The sequence below is a fragment of the Acomys russatus genome, chromosome 10 (genome assembly GCF_903995435.1).
Source record: "Acomys russatus chromosome 10, mAcoRus1.1, whole genome shotgun sequence".
Classification (NCBI taxonomy): Eukaryota; Metazoa; Chordata; class Mammalia; order Rodentia; family Muridae; genus Acomys; species Acomys russatus.
Genome location: NC_067146.1, coordinates 72,454,361 through 72,470,740, shown reverse-complemented (window position 1 = coordinate 72,470,740; position 16,380 = coordinate 72,454,361). Strand labels below are relative to the sequence as shown.

The window sequence follows — 16,380 nt, the reverse complement described above, 5'->3', positions numbered from 1 at the left end:
TGTGTATGTGTGTGTAGAACACAGGAGGCAAGGCTTCTTTCTTATGTCATAATGTGGATAGCAGAGTGGGAAATAAAACAAGGCCAAACCAATCACAGTTGCCAACATATACTTATAATATGCATCGAAGTGATTTTAAGAAGATTCCATAAAGAAACGCTGGCATTGACAAAGAGGGATGTGGAAGGGGAGATATAGACTCAATTTTCTTAACCAATATATTTTATTAACAACCTAGTGACTGAGCATGCGTCACTTATAAGCCAACTAACCAAAACAATAGGAAATGAGGATTAATGGACACAATAACAAAACCGTAAGGATATCAGTTCCAATGAACGATTCTCCTGGCACAATTAGCAGGATTTCTTCTGCTGGAACCTAGAGTAATCAGAACCCAGAACCTCAGCAAGAGCCGGATCCCCGAAGCCTTCCCTCGAGCGGTTCTCTCTAGGAGCATCTCGAAGTGCAGTGATGAACAGCCAAAACTATCCCAAGTCTCCAAAAAGCCCCGCCTCCAGTTCTGTGCTCATTTACATATCTCCTCCCAGAGTCTGTTCACCGGATCTTTGCAGCTGGCAACAATCAAGCTCCCACATGAGGTGGTCGATCTTCTAGTGGATTAACCTCACCTGTTCTCTCTCTTTTTTTTTTTTTTTCTTTTTATTAATTTATTCTTGTTCTCACCTGTTCTCTCACAAGACCGTTCCAATCTCGCACTTGGGATCCTAAAAAACAGGTTTATCTCTCCTTCATGGAGAGGTACCCTGCCAGTCAGTGTCAAGCCACCTCTGCTCGCCATACCAAGTGTGGCATGGCTTCAGCCGCGCCCTTGCCCATGACCAGTGCTAGCATCCGTATCCAAAACATATGTTGTTCTAAGATACTTGCAACGTATCCATGTGTCAGTCACCTCCCATGTAGTCTGTCAGCAGCTGCAGACATCTGTTTGACGAATGCAGGCAAGAAGCTGCATCCACAGTACAGAAAACCGCTGGCGCTAGAGCCAGCTCATCTGGGTCCACATAAGGAAAGCAGGGGTGAGATAATATGGCTGATTTTTGAAATTCTCAGCACTTCCAAAACAGAAGCTGTAAGGAGCACAGCACTTATCCCCTGTGTTGGGGAGGGGGGTGGTGCAGTGTGCTAATTTGTTCCTAATGCTCTGAATAAGGAGATCTTCAAGATGGTGTTCTTCCCGTCTTTTTTATTTGCTTCATCTGCCTGCAGCCAGGTTCTGTCTGTAGAGTTTTGCCACACTTGTGAAACCAAATCCCACTCGGGGGTATTCTCCAGCTAAGTCCCCGAAGTCTCTATTTTTTTTTTTTTTTAATTAACTTTTACCCCTGCTGCTGACAGGTGACCAGCACTGTTCCTGTATTATGGCTGTAGTTAAACCGGCCGTGATTCAGACTTTCCACTCCCCGCTTGTAAGCACTGTGAGATCCATGTGAGGTGAGAGACAGGGCAAAGATTCCTAATACTTTATAGTGTCCCACAGATAAGAGGGCAGGAAGTGCCCCTGCCGTGTGAGTGAGGTTTTCTAAGCTGCAGCAGCTGCAATGGTGGTAACTTTTATCCAGAAGACAAGGAGAAGGTTTTCTCCTTTCCCTAGAGAGGATGATGAATTATTCTCTATCTGTAGCCTTCCCACACCCGACAGCCGAGCTGGGCCCCGGGCCAGCGAGTAACTCACTTGTTCAGTTAATGCCACAAGGAGAGAACCTTCTGGCAAAGAACGTGCATATTTTTGTTAGGATATCTTATAAGAGGATCATAGATCAGAAATGTCACGGGCAGCATAGTGGCCCTCTGGGTAATACTTAAAGGTGCTGGGTGGGCCCTGTGGTGACTCACACACATTCTCCTCAGAGGGACTAAGGAAGAGCCAGTGTGAAGAGCACAGCGGCCCTGCCTAGGCTGACAAGAGCCTCTGGAAATGGCTGGTGGTACCTTCCAGGTTGGGGTGTGTGTGACCAGAACTGAAGGAGAGGCAGGAGAGAAGTCCTGGACATAAAACCCCACTTAGGCAGCAACTTCAAATTATTCTTTTCAGTCAGTCAGCCCGGCCATCTTGAACCATTTGTCTTCCCAGTTGGTGCAAGCAAGGGCTTGAACCATGACACTGAGCTTCTTCTCTGAGGACTAAATCCCGTGTCGATCAACTTTCTGTTGCCCTGGGAACACTGGTTTAGAGGAAGAAAGATTTATGTTGACCCTTGTCTTCAGCTGTCTCCTGTCATGGTAACTCTATCCCATGGCTTTGGACCTGTATTTTCCCTCTGTGGGCCTGTGACTGGTGCAACAATAAATATGGATGTGCAAGTGTGCCTGTTGTAGGACTTAGGGTCCTCGGAGGTACACAGGCGAGATCACGGAGGAATCCTATTTTCAGATTTTTGAGAAGCCTCCAATTTGATTCGCACAGTGGCTGTGTCAGCTTACAGCTCCATGGGCAAGGTCCTCTTTCCCCACATCTTTAACAGTGGTTGTCGCCACATGTTCTCTCCCTGATGGCCATTCTAACAGGGCGGGTGGGTGATGCAATCTCAACAGTTTTAATTTATGTTTCTCTGAAGGTCAAGACTATTGAGTACCTTTTAAAGTGTGTATTAACTATTTATATTTCTTCCATTGAGAACTATCTGTTAATTAGATCATTTATTTACTGGAGGTTTTGGGTATGCACATTCAAATTTTGCAGTTCTTATATAGTCTAAATATGAACAGCTTTATACATAGTTGGAATCTTCTTTTTTCCTCAATTCTAGGAATTGCCTCTTCACTTTGGTGATTATTTTGATGTACAAAAGTCTTTTCTTTTGGTTTTTTTTTTTTTTTTTTTTTTGGTCATTGTTTTTGTTTTGTTTTGTTTTTTTTTTTTCTGCAATTCCTTTGTCAGTTAACAAGATTGGGTTGTTTCTTGTACTACATTGCAGTTCTTTTCAGAAAGTCCCTGATCTTGAAGTAGTTTTCCTATGCTTCTATCAACGCTGTCAAAGATAGTGCCTTATATTAAAGTCTTGATTCATTTTCTGCAGAGTGAGAGATATGGATCTAGCACCATTCTTTTGCAGGTAGATATCCCCCCACTTCTTAACAGTCTTTCCCCCAATGTATCTTTTTAATACCTTCATCAAAAATTAAGTGGCCATAGCACTGCCAGTTGATTTTGGATCCTCCATTCTATTCCATCTCTCTACATGTCTGTTTCCATGACGGCACAATGATGCTTTTGTTAACTACAGCTCTACAGCACACTTTGGAATCAGAAACTAGGATATCTCCAGCACTGCTCATTCTGCTCAAAATTGTTTTTGTTGTCATGTGGGGATCTTCACTGCTTCTAAGTGAATTTTGGCATTGTTTATTCCCGTTCTTGGACTTGAGCTAATGCCAGTCTTCCAGACACAAGCTCCCAAATAGTCCCAATTAAGACTAAGGATGTTCAACTTTTGATAAAATTTAGCATCCTTAGCAAAATCCCCAATGAAGCTAGGAAGAGAAGGAACATATCCCAACATAAACTGCAAGGCTGCAGGCTGAGACACTACACCCAGCTCTGTGATGTTTTAATGTAAACACTTGTAGCTGTAAACTCCGTCTTATAACTGCCCTAGCTCGATATTTCCCATTTGAGTCTAGAGATGTTTATGTCCACCTTATTTCTTCAATGACCCACTATTCATTCACAAGTGTCTTGTTTATTCTCTGTGTATTTCTGTAGTTTATGTGGCTTTTCTCACTGTTGATTCATAGACTTAGTCCACCGTGATCTGATAAGATGCAAGGAATTGTTTCAGTTCTTTGTAGTCTATACTATTATCAGTTTCCCTGGGATTAAAGGCAAACACCAACAAACCTAGTTGTTGTCATTAAATAGTTTCAGGCAAAAAAGAAAAAGAGTTAAGGTCTTACATGCAAATCTTTAACTTTTTATAGCTGTTTTTCTTAACTGATAAGAGATTTGTTTCTAGAGTCATTCAGCACAGGACATCCAATTTTCCTCACACCACTTACTGGATAGGTCATCTGTCCCTCGGTTCCTCTGTTTAGCGCCTTTGTGATGAAGCAGTTAGTTGGCTGCAGATACACAGGCTTCATTCTAGAATATCTCTTAAATACCATTGATATCTGTACCTCTTTTCACTCTGGTGCTATGTAGTTTTGATGCTATGACTTTGATGTATAGTTTAATGAGTAGCATTATGATGCCTACAGCTTTGTTCTATTTTCTTCAAGTTTGATCAACTATAAACTTTCATGATTCTATATAATGTGGGATGTCTGTTCTTCCCTCCCCTCTCCTTTGTGTGTGTGTGTGGGGGGGGGAATGGTGTGTCTGTGTGTGTCTGTGCCCCACAAATTTATTTCATCAATGCTTTATCATTTTCACTGTGGATATCATTTACCTCTTTGACTAAATTTATTCCTAAATGGATTTTCTGTAGCTATTGTAAATGGGATTGCTTTCTTGACTTCCATATCAAAATTTTCCCTACGGTACATAACATGACTGTGGATTTTTATATACTATTTGTCCTCCTACTTTGATGAATTTACTCAGGAGTTCTCACATGTTATTCTAATAATTATAGTTCTAACATATATAGACTCTTTTGGTTTTTTATATAAATTATTATTTTTTAATTTATTCACATTAAATCCCAATTGTAGCCCTCTCCCTGCTGGTCCCATTCTCCCTCTTTCTTTCCCCTATCCTCCTCCTCTAGTCCTCAGAGAGTGGGGAGCCCTCCTCTCCTACCAACAGACCCCAGCCCATCAAGTCACATCAGGACTACCTGCATCCTCTTCATCTGTAGCCTGGCAAGGCCAACTGGCCAGGGGAAAGTGATCAAAGAACAGGCAACAGAGTCCATGTCAGAGACAGCCTTTGCTCCTCTTATTAGGGGACCCTCATGGAGACTGAGTTGTCTGTTGGCTATATCTGAGCAGGGGCCCTGGTCCTCTTAATGCATGGCCCTTAGTGCATCTGTCTCTGCAGGCCCTCCTGGGCCCAGATTTGTTAGCTCTGTTGGTCTTCTTGTGTAGCTCCTGTCCCCGCTGGGTCTTTCTATCTTCCCCCTCTTCCATAAGACTTCCTGCGATCTGCCCAAAGTTTGACTGTGAGTCTTAGCATCTGCTTCAATCCCCTGCTGGGTGGAGTCTTTCAGAGGACATCTGTGGTAGGCTCCTGTCCTGTTCCCTCTCTTGAAATGCTTCTAGGGTCTATTCGACTTGCCCTTCTGAGTGAGAATTAGGCATCCTCCCTAGGGTACTCCTTATTACTTAGCTTCTTTAGGTCTGTGTGTTGTAGTGTGGTTATCCTATATTATATGGCTAATATCTACTTATAAGTGAGTATATACCGTGTGTGTCTTTCTCGGTCTGGGTTACCTCACTCAGGCTAAACTTTTCCAGATTCATCCATTTGCTTGAAAATTTCATAATTTACTTGCTTTTAAGAGCTGAATGGTATTTCATTGTGTAGATGTACCACAGTTTCTTTATCCATTCTTCAGTTGAAGGACATCTGGGTCGTTCCCAGTTTCTGGCTATTATGAATAACGCCCTATTTCTTATTAGTTGAGCTAATATCTTTGTTGTATAATGGAACATCTTTTGGGTATATGCACAGGAACAAATAGCTAGGTCTTGAGGTAGAGCTGTTGCCTATTTTCTGAGAAAGTGCCAGATTGATTTCCAAAGTGGTTGTATAAGTTTGCACTCCCACCATAAATGAAGGAGTGTTCCCCTTTCCCCACATCCTCTCCAGCATGTGCTGTCACTCGAGTTTTTGATCTTAGCCATTCTAATGGGTGTAAGATGGAATCTCAGAGTCGTTTTGATTTGCATCTCTCTGATGACTAAGGATGTTGAACATTTCTTTAAGTACTTCTCAGACATTCAAGAGTCCTCTGGTGAGAATTCTCTGTTTAGCTCTGTACCTCATTTTTAATTGGATTATTTGGTTTACTGCTGTTTAATTTCTTGAGTTCTTCATATGTATTGGATATTATCCCTCTGTCAGATAGGGTTGGTGAAGATCTTTTACCAACCTGTGGGCTGTCATTTTGTTCTATTGACAGTGTCCTTTGCCTTACAGAAGCTTTCCAGTTTCATGAGGTCCCATTTATCAATTGTTGATCTTAGAGCCTGAGCTGTTGGTGTTCTTTTTAGGAAGTTGTCTCCTGTGTCAAAGAGTTCAAGGCTTTTCCCCACTTTTTCTTCTTTTCAATTTAGTGTATCTGGTTTTGTTGAGGTCTTTGATCCACTAGGGCTTGAGTTTTGTACAGAGTGATAGATATGGATCTATTTGCTTTCTTCTGCATGCAGGCATCCAATTAGACCAGGAACATTTACCATTATTCTTTTTTTTTTTTTTTTTTTATCATTGTATGGTTTTGCCTTCTTTGTCAAAAATCAAGAGTCCATAGATGTGTGGGTTTATTTCTGGATCTTCAATTCAATTCCATTGATCCATCAGTTTGTTTCTATGCCAGTGCCATGCAGTTTTTACTGTTGCTTTATAATACAGCTTCAGATCAGAGATGAGATACCTTCAGAAGTCCTTTTATTGTATAGAATTGTTTTAACTATTCTGGTTTTTTTGTTTTGTTTTGTTTTTCCATATGAAGTTGAGAATTATTCTTTCAAGGTCTGTAAAGGATTGTATTGGTATTTTAATGGGAATTTCATTGAATCTGTAGATTGCTTTTGGTAAGATGGCCACTTTTACTGTGTTAATCCTACTGATTCATGACCATGGGAGATCTTTCTATCTTCTGATATCTTCTTTAATTTCTTTCTTCAGAGACTTGAAGTTTTTTTTTTTTTTCATACAAGTCTTTCACTTGTTTTGTTAGAGTTGCACCAAGATACTTTATTTGTTTGTTTGTTTGTTTGTTTTTGTTTTTGTTTTTAGCTATTGTAAAGGGTGTAGTTTCCTGAATTTCTTACTCAGCCCATTTGTCTTTTGTGTACAGGAGGGCTACTTATGTTTTTTTAAAGTTAATTTTTTTTCTAGCCACTGTGATGAGGATGCTTATCAGCTGTAGGAGTTCTCCGGTAGAATTTTAGTGGTCACTTATGTATATTATCATGTCATCTGTGAAAAGTGATTTTTAACTTCTTCCTTTCCAATTTGGTTTGACCTGAGGTTGGATCCACTTTTTTCCCCTCACTGTGTGCTCTCTTCTCACCTTGGAGACACAGATGCTGGTGTCTGGGGGTCCATAACACAACCCGTTGGTCTGCAATTACTGCTGTTCTAATGTTCAGATACCATGCATGATTGGCACCACCATCGTGGATCCTCCTCTTTTGGGCTTTCAATGTAGAAGATCACGTCATCTCCAACAGTGATGATCTAATTTCTTCTTTCCCAGTTTGGGCGTCTTGCATCTCTTCATCTTGCCTCATTACTTTGACTAGGAATCCTGGACTGGAGTGAGTACAAGTGGTGAAAGTATGTATCCTTAGCTCACTCCAGATCTTGAAAGCTTTCAGCTTTTTCCTACTCAATACAGTATTAATTCTTGGTTTGTTATATGTTCCTTATAATGTTCCTTATGCATATTCCTTTTAAATCCAATCTATTCAAAGTTTATATCATTAAAGGATGTTGAATTTTTATCAAATTATATATCTACTGAGATGGTTGTATGGCTTTTTGTCTTATAGTCTTTTAATTTCTATATTACACTTCATGACTTGTATATACTAAACCATCCTCAGATATCTGGAGTGAATTCTACTTGATCATAGTGAATAACCTCATGGCACTGTTGCTTTTTGCTAGTGATTTGTTATTTTTTGCAACTAATTTAATTGAAGTTGGTGGCATAAACTTTTCTTTTTGTCTATTTATTTATTATTTTTCTGCCATGTCCTTGTCTGTCTGTTTATTTATTTATTCATTTATTTACTTATTTTTCTGCCATGCCCTTGTCTGGCTTTGCTATCAAGAATTCCATGAAGAGACCACATTAAATATTGACTTATACCATCTAAGTTTGTGTGAGTACACTCTATGATATTCAGGCAACGAAAAGATTGCCTGGCCATATGCTTCTCAGAAAGTGTCCTTATCATTAATCATTATATAACTATACATTGTCAAGAAATACTTTTAAAAATAAAAAGGAATGTATTATTCATACACACAACAACTTGTTTGGATCTTAATGTCATCATCCAAGGTTGAAAAACACCAATTTCAAAAGGTTGTACATTGTGTAATTGCAGAGAACTCTTGAAACAACAGTTATAGAAATGGACAGAGAAACAAGACTAGTGGCTGAGGGTTAGAAGCAAGGAAGGAGAAGGTAACACTCTGGGAATCTTTGTGTTCTATACATGTATAGTTTCATAAAGCTAGTTTTTTTATCTCTGATGGGGTGGTGACCCAAATATACATGAGTCATACACTAATATAGAATTATATACGCATGTGCCGACATCAATTTCTATGTATGATATTGTACTAAAATCACATAACTTATGAACAAGTGAGGAGACCAGACTAATCATGGGACCTCTGTGTACTGTTTTTTGCTAAGTTCTTCTTACTCTATAATTATTTCAAAATAAAATCTGAGTCAGGACAAATTGTAGGTCGAAGGCTTTGTGACTAGGTTGGTGTCTCAATCCCTCCATCAGAAGTCTTGCCTGGTTATAGGAGATGGCCGGTTTAGCTCCACATGCTCCATTGCTAGGAGTCTTAGCTAGGGTCACCCTCATAGATTCCTGAGAGTTTCCATTGCTCTGGGTTTCTAGTTCATCCTAGAGATAGATCCCCAGCTTTCCATTCCAGTTGTCTCTGTTAGTACTGTCTCTCTCTGTTTTCCCCCAACCTGATCCCTCCCCTACTCAGCACCCTCCCCCATCCACCCATGCTGTCTATCCTATTTCTCCTTCTCAGGGAGAGTCACAAATCTTCCCTCAAACCCTCCTTGTTACTTAGCTTCTTTGGTCTGTGGATTGTAACATGGTCATCCTCTACTTTACAGCTAATATCTACTTATGAGTAAATATATGCCATGCTTGTCTTTCTGAAGCTGGGTTACCTCACTCCTTGTTTTTAATAGCTGAGCAATATTTCATTGTATAAATGTACCACAGTTTGTTTATTCAATCTTCAGTTGAGGGACATCTAGTTTTTTTTTTCCAGTTTCTGGCTATTACAAATAAAACTGCTTTGAACATAGTTGAACAAGTGTCCTTGTGGTATGATGGAGCATCCCTTGTGTGTATGCCCAGGAGTGGTATAGCTGGATCTTGAAGTAAGTCTATTCCTAATTTTCTGAGAAACCACCAAATTGATTTCCAAAATGGCAGATAAGAATTAGAAGCAAAGAAGAAGATGGGTATGGTTGGAACCCCAATCAGCAATGGAGGAGGGTTCCCCTGCTCCACATCCTGGCCAATATGAGTTGTCACTTAAGTTTTTGATCTTAGCCATTCAGATTGGTGTAAGGTGTAATTTCAAAGTTGTTTTTCTGCATTTCCCTAATGGCTAAGGATATTGAACATTTCTTTAAGTGTTTCTTACCCACTAGAGATTTCTCTGTAGAGAATTCTCTGTTTAAATCTTTACTCTATTTTTAATTGGGTCATTTGGTTTGTTGACATCTACTTTTATGAATTCTTTTTATATTTTGGATATTAGCTCTCTATCAGATGTGTGAGATTAGTGAAGATATTTTCCCATTCTGTAGGCTGCCATTTTGTGCTATTGACAGTGTCCTTTGCCTTACAGAAGCTTTCCAGTTTCATGAGATCCCATTTATTACTTGATCTTAGAGCCTGAACTGTTGGTGTTCTTTTCAGAAAGTTGTCTTCTGTGCCAATGAGCTCAAGGATATTCCCTACTTTCTCTTTTATCAAGTTCAGGGTATCTGGTTTTATGTTGAGGTCTTTGGTCCATTTGGACTTGAGTTTTGTATAGGGTGATAGATATGGATCTAGTTGCATTATTCTACATGCAGACAGTTAGAGCAGCAATATTTGTTGAAGATACTTTCTTTTTATTGTATAGTTTTGGCTTCTTTGTCAAAAATCAAGTATCCACAGGTGTGTGGATTTACTTCTGCATCTTCAATTTGATTCCATTGATCAACTTGTCTATTTCTATGCCATTACCATGTGGTTTTTATTACTACTGCTCTGAATTACAACTTAAAATCAGGAATGGTGATCTCTCCAAAGGTTCTTTTATTGTATATGATTTTTTTAGATATCCTTTTTTTCTCCATATGAAGTTCAGTATTGTTCTCTCAAGGAGTGTAAAGAATTGTGTTGGAATTTATATGGGAATTGCATTGAATCTGTAGGTTGTTTTTGATAAGATGGCCATTTTTACTATGTTAATTCTACTGATCCATGAGCATGGGAGATCATTTCATTTTTCTGATATCTTCTTCAACTTTTTGCCTACAAGATGAGCAGGGGTAAAGATGGAGCAGAAATTGAGGGAGTGCCCAACCAATAACCGTTCCAGCTTGAGACTTATGCCATGAGATGGAGCCCACCCATGACACTATTAATGATATTCTTCTGTACTTGCAGACAGGCACTTAGCATAACTGTCATCAGAGAGGCTTTACATCAGAACTAATGGAAACTGATACAAAGACCCACAGCAAAACATTAGGTGGAGCTTGGGGAATCCTTCAGAGGAGGAGAAAGGATTATAGGAGCCAGAGGAGTCAAGGACACCACATGAAAACATATAGAATCAACTCACCTGGTCCCCTAGTGGCTCATGGAGACTGAATCATCAATCCGAAAGCAGATGTGGGACTATGGGTCTGTCCTGGGTCCTCTGCACATATGTTACAGTTGTATACCTTGGTCTTCATGTAGTACTATTAACAGTGGATGCAGGGGCTGCCTCTGACTCTGTTGCCTGTCTTTGGGACCCTTTCCCCCTAACTGGGATGCTTTGTCTAGCCTCAGTAGGAGAAGATGTGCCTAGTCCTACTGCAACTTGATATGCCAAGGCTGGTTGACATCCATGGGAGCCCTCCTCTTTTCTGAAGAGAAAGGGAGGAGAAATTGATTGGGGAAAGGAAGAACTAGGAGGAGAGGAGGGAAGAGAAACTGATTGGGATATTAATTAATTAACTAATTAATTTTTTAAAAGACTCGAGTCACAGAATACTTCTCTGAAGGGTCTTTATAAAGTATCTTCAAGTTCTTTTATTCTATAATTGCTTTTAACCTGTAATTGTTTTAGTGAGAAGAAATCACTGTCCTATAAAAAGTAAAACTGATAAAACTGGGCTTCAACAAGATTAAAACTTTAGTTCTGCAAATAACCTTCTAAGAGAGTCAAAAGATACAGACTGGGGACCAGCTGTGGAAACCACATATCCAACAAAGGACCGATATTTGTAGCATATAAAGAATTCTCAAACCTCAACAGTAAAGAAATGATCCAATTTGAAAATAGGTAAAAAGATATGTATAAATATTTTTTCAGTGATATATGCATGTCAAATAAACACATGGAAATGTGGCCGGCATCATTAACTCTGTCTTAGTTACCCTTCTATTGCATTGATAAAACACCATGATCTAGGCACTTTATAATGGAAGGCTTATGGTTATAGAGGGCTAAGTGTCCATCACCATCATGGTGGGGAATTGTAACCGCAGGCGGGCATGACTACTGTAGCTGGAAGCTGAAAGCTGAGAACTGAGGGCTGAGGGCTCACATCTAGAACCATAAACAGGAAGAAGAGACAGCAAACTTGGAATGGCATTTGGCTTTTGAAATCTCAAAGTGATGTACTTCTTCCATCCAGGCCACACCTCCTAAGCATATCCCAATAGGACTACCAACTGAGAACAGAGTATTCAAATGCCCCCAGAATATGGGGCCATCTGATTTAATGCACCACACTATTAGAGATCTGCTGGCTTAAAACCACAGTGCCACATCACTGCACACTTATCAGAATGCCTCAGGGAAAAGCAACAGTGAAAATGACACACAGTGGCAAGGATGTCAAGACATTAGATCATTCCTACATTGCAGGTGAAAATACAAAATTCTGTAGCCACTCTGGAAAATGGTTTGGTTGTTGCCCGTTGGCACATGGCCAAAGGAATGACACATGTCAGGCAATGCCTTGGGAAACTCTGGAAGAGTTTCTAGAAAAAAATGGCAGAGAGCCTCTTACCTCAAGTACATTTTGTTTTCTGGATGGTTTTTTGAAATGATTTTGTGCCTCCTGCAACAAATATTTGCATTCAATTTATAAGACATGTTTATTCTCGGTGTGATGTCAGAACAGAGCTATAGAACACAATCTGGGGAAAGGATGAGCCGAGTGCTGTCCTCAGTGCACCCTAGATGTGGATGTGGGCTTCTGCCTTGCTTTCATGCTTACCCTGGTATGATCTACAGTGCCTGCCAGGCTATGCTGTTTAAATCAGTCTGTCCTGAGAAAGTTCTCAGAAATGGTTACTATGTTAATACTAGTATAGTATAGAGTGCAACTAGTAAATAAATAAAAATACTTGTAAACAAATTAGTAAATAAATGTTTACTGGCATTTGTTTACATTTTGCTGGTCATGTTTTCCTGAACTCAAACAACCTGACTTGGACCGTTGCTTTCTTTGTTACATTTGTGTATAAAAGTGCTCTGAAAATGAAGTGAGGTTGTCTACAGCAACAGACTATGGTCCACACCATTCTTTAAGGTCCTCATAGTTCAAGTCTTTACACACAAATCTGCACAGGTCAGGGAAGGTCGACAGTTACCCTTTCAAAACTTAAACTAGCCTTACCATGTACTGTGCTCTGGGTGTAGAATGTTGTCTGAACATTTGGTCCCTGGCTGGGGAGGCTGCTTGAAAGTTTGTGGAGCCTTCATGAGGGGCTTTGCAGGAGGGATGCTTGTGGGTGGGCAGGCTTGATGTTTCTAGTTCAGTCCCTGTTTCCATCCTGTCTCTACTTCTTGACCTGCCTAGGCAAGAGCAGGCCGCCTCATGGTCCTGCTTCCAGAGCTGAGAGCCATCCCCACCATTAGCCCTCTCTACCTTCAAACCCTGAGGGGAAAAAAAAGCCCTGCTCCCTCAAGTCAGGTCTTGGCCACAGCCAAGAAGAAAAGTAAGTAATATTCCACCCAACTCAGAAATGATCTCGTGAGTGTACTGCAAAAATCCAAAGTTATTCTTCTGTCTTTTTTTTTTTTTTTTCTTTCTTTTTTTCTTTTTGGTGTTTTGAGATAGGGTTTCTCTGTGCAGCTCTTTTTGTCCTGGAACCCATCCTGTAAGCTGGGCTGGCCTCAGACTCAGAGATCCACCTGCCTCTGCCTCTGCAGTGCTGGAACTAAAAGCATGCACCAGCACTTCCTGGCCTCAAGTTACTTTTCACCTGGAAACTTGTATGCTAATGAAAAGCAGCTTTTTAAAAAAAAAATCCACAAACCTAGAAACTAACTAAATGTCCAGAATGGGTGAACTGTCAAGAAAACCATCTCTAGCTGATCTGTGCACATCCCGTGTATATTATAATTACAGAACTGTGTGTTACTTGGGAGAGTTTGTATGCTTACACGACAAAAGAACCAAACACCAATAGAATGGAGACAGCCTTGACAAGACTCATCCTCCAGGATGCTGAGATGTTGACATATTTATTCCAGCATCCTGAATGATCCAGCCTCAGACTGATTCAGTTGCTGTTTCATCAAAACTTCTTTCAAGACCATTTCAAAGCCTCTAGCTCATTTGGTCCAGCCTTTCAGACTGTTCCAATCAGGACTTCATTTAAGCCTACATCTTCACAGCACTTAGAGACTGGACAACAAATATTATAGCTGGCTTTCTTAAAACTTAACCATTTTCTCAAATTTCTTGGGCACCCAAAAAGGGATACTATGTCCCAAATCGACAAGAAGCAATGTTAAGAAGAATGAAGTCCCATTACCTTAAGTTGGGGTGGGTAGGTTTTGGTTGTTCTATGGGGTGCTGGATGCTTGCCATTATAGTGTTGTGGTTACATATTATTAATGATCTTAATCAGAAAGAAACAAGGTATAAGAACTTAGACTCTGAGATTTCTCTCTTCCCTTCTCTTTTCTTGTTTTTTCTTTCTTAGGTGAGAGGAAAGTAGTTGAGAAGAAAAAGGGTGGAATATAGAAACACTATAAAGAAATAATATAAGAATAATAGGAGAAAAGGGCAGAATATTGAATCTGCTCTTCAACTATAGAATTACTGTTAGTCTCAAAATTTTTAATACATTGGTATAGATTATTGTATATTGATACAAAATTAAGGTTTTGTTTTAATACATTGGTATAGATTATTGTATATTGATATAAAATTAAGGTTTGTTTTGATACATTGGTATAGAATTTTAAATATTGATACATAAGTAAGGTTATTTTTGATACGTTGGTATAGATTATTGTATATTGATACAAATTTTAAGTTATTTTTGATACATATATGTATGGCTGCTTCTACTCTTTATACGGTATTGGACCTTTCAAACTCATTTAAAATGCAGTGTTTGCTTCATCCTTTCTATAAGCTACTATTACAAACTATTTAGGATAATTAAGTAATGCAAGTTATTAGTGAGTCAATCAACTCATGGCCATGTCAATTACTAGACTAGATTATCACAGAAATATACATCCTAGGTTAAACAGACAATAAACAGCTAGAAACAGATATTTGCTTGTTCAGATTTACTATAGATAGATAGTGATTAAACACTATGTAAATGTATATAGATAGATAGATGGTCTCCAAAAACCTCAGAGAACTATAGAATATAGTCTTTTTAAATGTTTTTGTTATTTTTGTTGGCTTTTCTGGCAATGAGACATGTCATCTCCTGTCAATATTCTGTTTGACTTGAAAGAAGATGATGAGCATTGAAGAATCTCCATTACAAGAGATGGTTTCAAATATGGCAAGATAGCCACTAGTCAAAGAAAATGCCCTATTCCTTCTGCAAACAGAATGCTGTCCAAAATGGGTCAAACTTAGATCCAGTCAAAGTTGACTGTCAAGATCTGCCAAGACCGGGTAAGCCACTCCTTCATAATTCAAGCCTTACTAATACGCCTGTCAGATATACTGGGTCAGAAGGCTAAAGACTGATGCTCCAATGTTATAGAGAAATTTTGTATGACTGACCAGGCAGCCAACTATCTGTCAAGTCTCTATTTCGAAAGCTGCACTTCCTACATACTAAGATAATATTTTTTTCCTTCTCAAGTCTCTGATGGGGTTGAAGAGTAGATAGTCATAGTCCTACAATGAAGTTTACATTGTTTAGGATTTAAGAAGATGTTTTTAGATATAGAAGATGTTTTTAGGTTGTTAAATACAAGCTATAATAAAGAATGATTTTGGTACAGAACTCTAAGCTCATCAACACAGAATAGATAATATTTTCTTCAAAATTGCCAACTCTATATGGGTTGGACATTGTGAATGCAACCTTACAGGTTTTGTAATTATTTCATACTTGTTATTATTGTATTCATTTATTATTGAAAGAAAAAATAGTATTTTATTGGACATAAGTGGGGAAATATGAAAGGGATCTCTTGTGTCTGTATGGAAACATCACTTGTCAATAAAATTTTGATGTGTTTTCACTGCCTGGCACTTCCAAGGTTGCACACATAAGGCCTGTCCACTGTTGCAGGCATACTTTAGGTCACCTCTTACCTGCTGGCCACCCTTGGGGTCAACTCCTCTACTAGCACCGAAGACATCAAGAAGATGTTAGAGAGTGTCGGCATTAAGATGAATGATGATCAAGGTCCTCAGTGAGCTGGATGAAAAAAAAAACAGGGAGAATGTCATTGCTCCGGGGGTTGACAGGCTCAACAGTGTGCCTGCTGGCGGGGCAGTGGCTGTTTCTGCTGCCCCTGCTTCTGCAGCTCCTGCTGCTGCTTCTGCCCCTGCTGCAGCAGAGAAGAAGAAAGATGAGAAGAAGGAGGAATCCAAAGAGGAAGATGATGACATGGGACTTGGTTTGTTTGATTAAATTCCTGCTCCCCTGAAAATAAAATAAAAATATAAATAAAAATCTGATGGCCTGTAGCTTAGGCAGTAAATAGAATGTGAGGCATTTGGCAGGCAGAAAGTATTCTGGGATGGTGTCAGGTGTGGGAGGTTCAGCTGGCACAATGTGAGGAGGACAGGATGAATGGTACCTAATCTAAGGTAACCAGCCATGTGGCAAAATGCAAATTAGTAAATGGGTGATTTTAAGTTATGAGCTAGTCAGAGAAGAGCTTAGTTGTGTAGCCAACATATTTGTAAATGTTTTGTGTCTCATGAGTTATTATTCTAAGAGCTTGGATCAGGGGAGAAATGCCCTCAATACACTCCCCCA

At 39.5% G+C, this 16,380-nt stretch overlaps 1 pseudogene; it reads left to right on the top strand.

The window, feature by feature from the left end:
• The first annotated feature begins 14,845 nt into the window (after positions 1-14,845).
• Positions 14,846-16,029, top strand: LOC127194310 (60S acidic ribosomal protein P2-like; annotated as a pseudogene).
• The last annotated feature ends 351 nt before the right edge of the window (positions 16,030-16,380 follow it).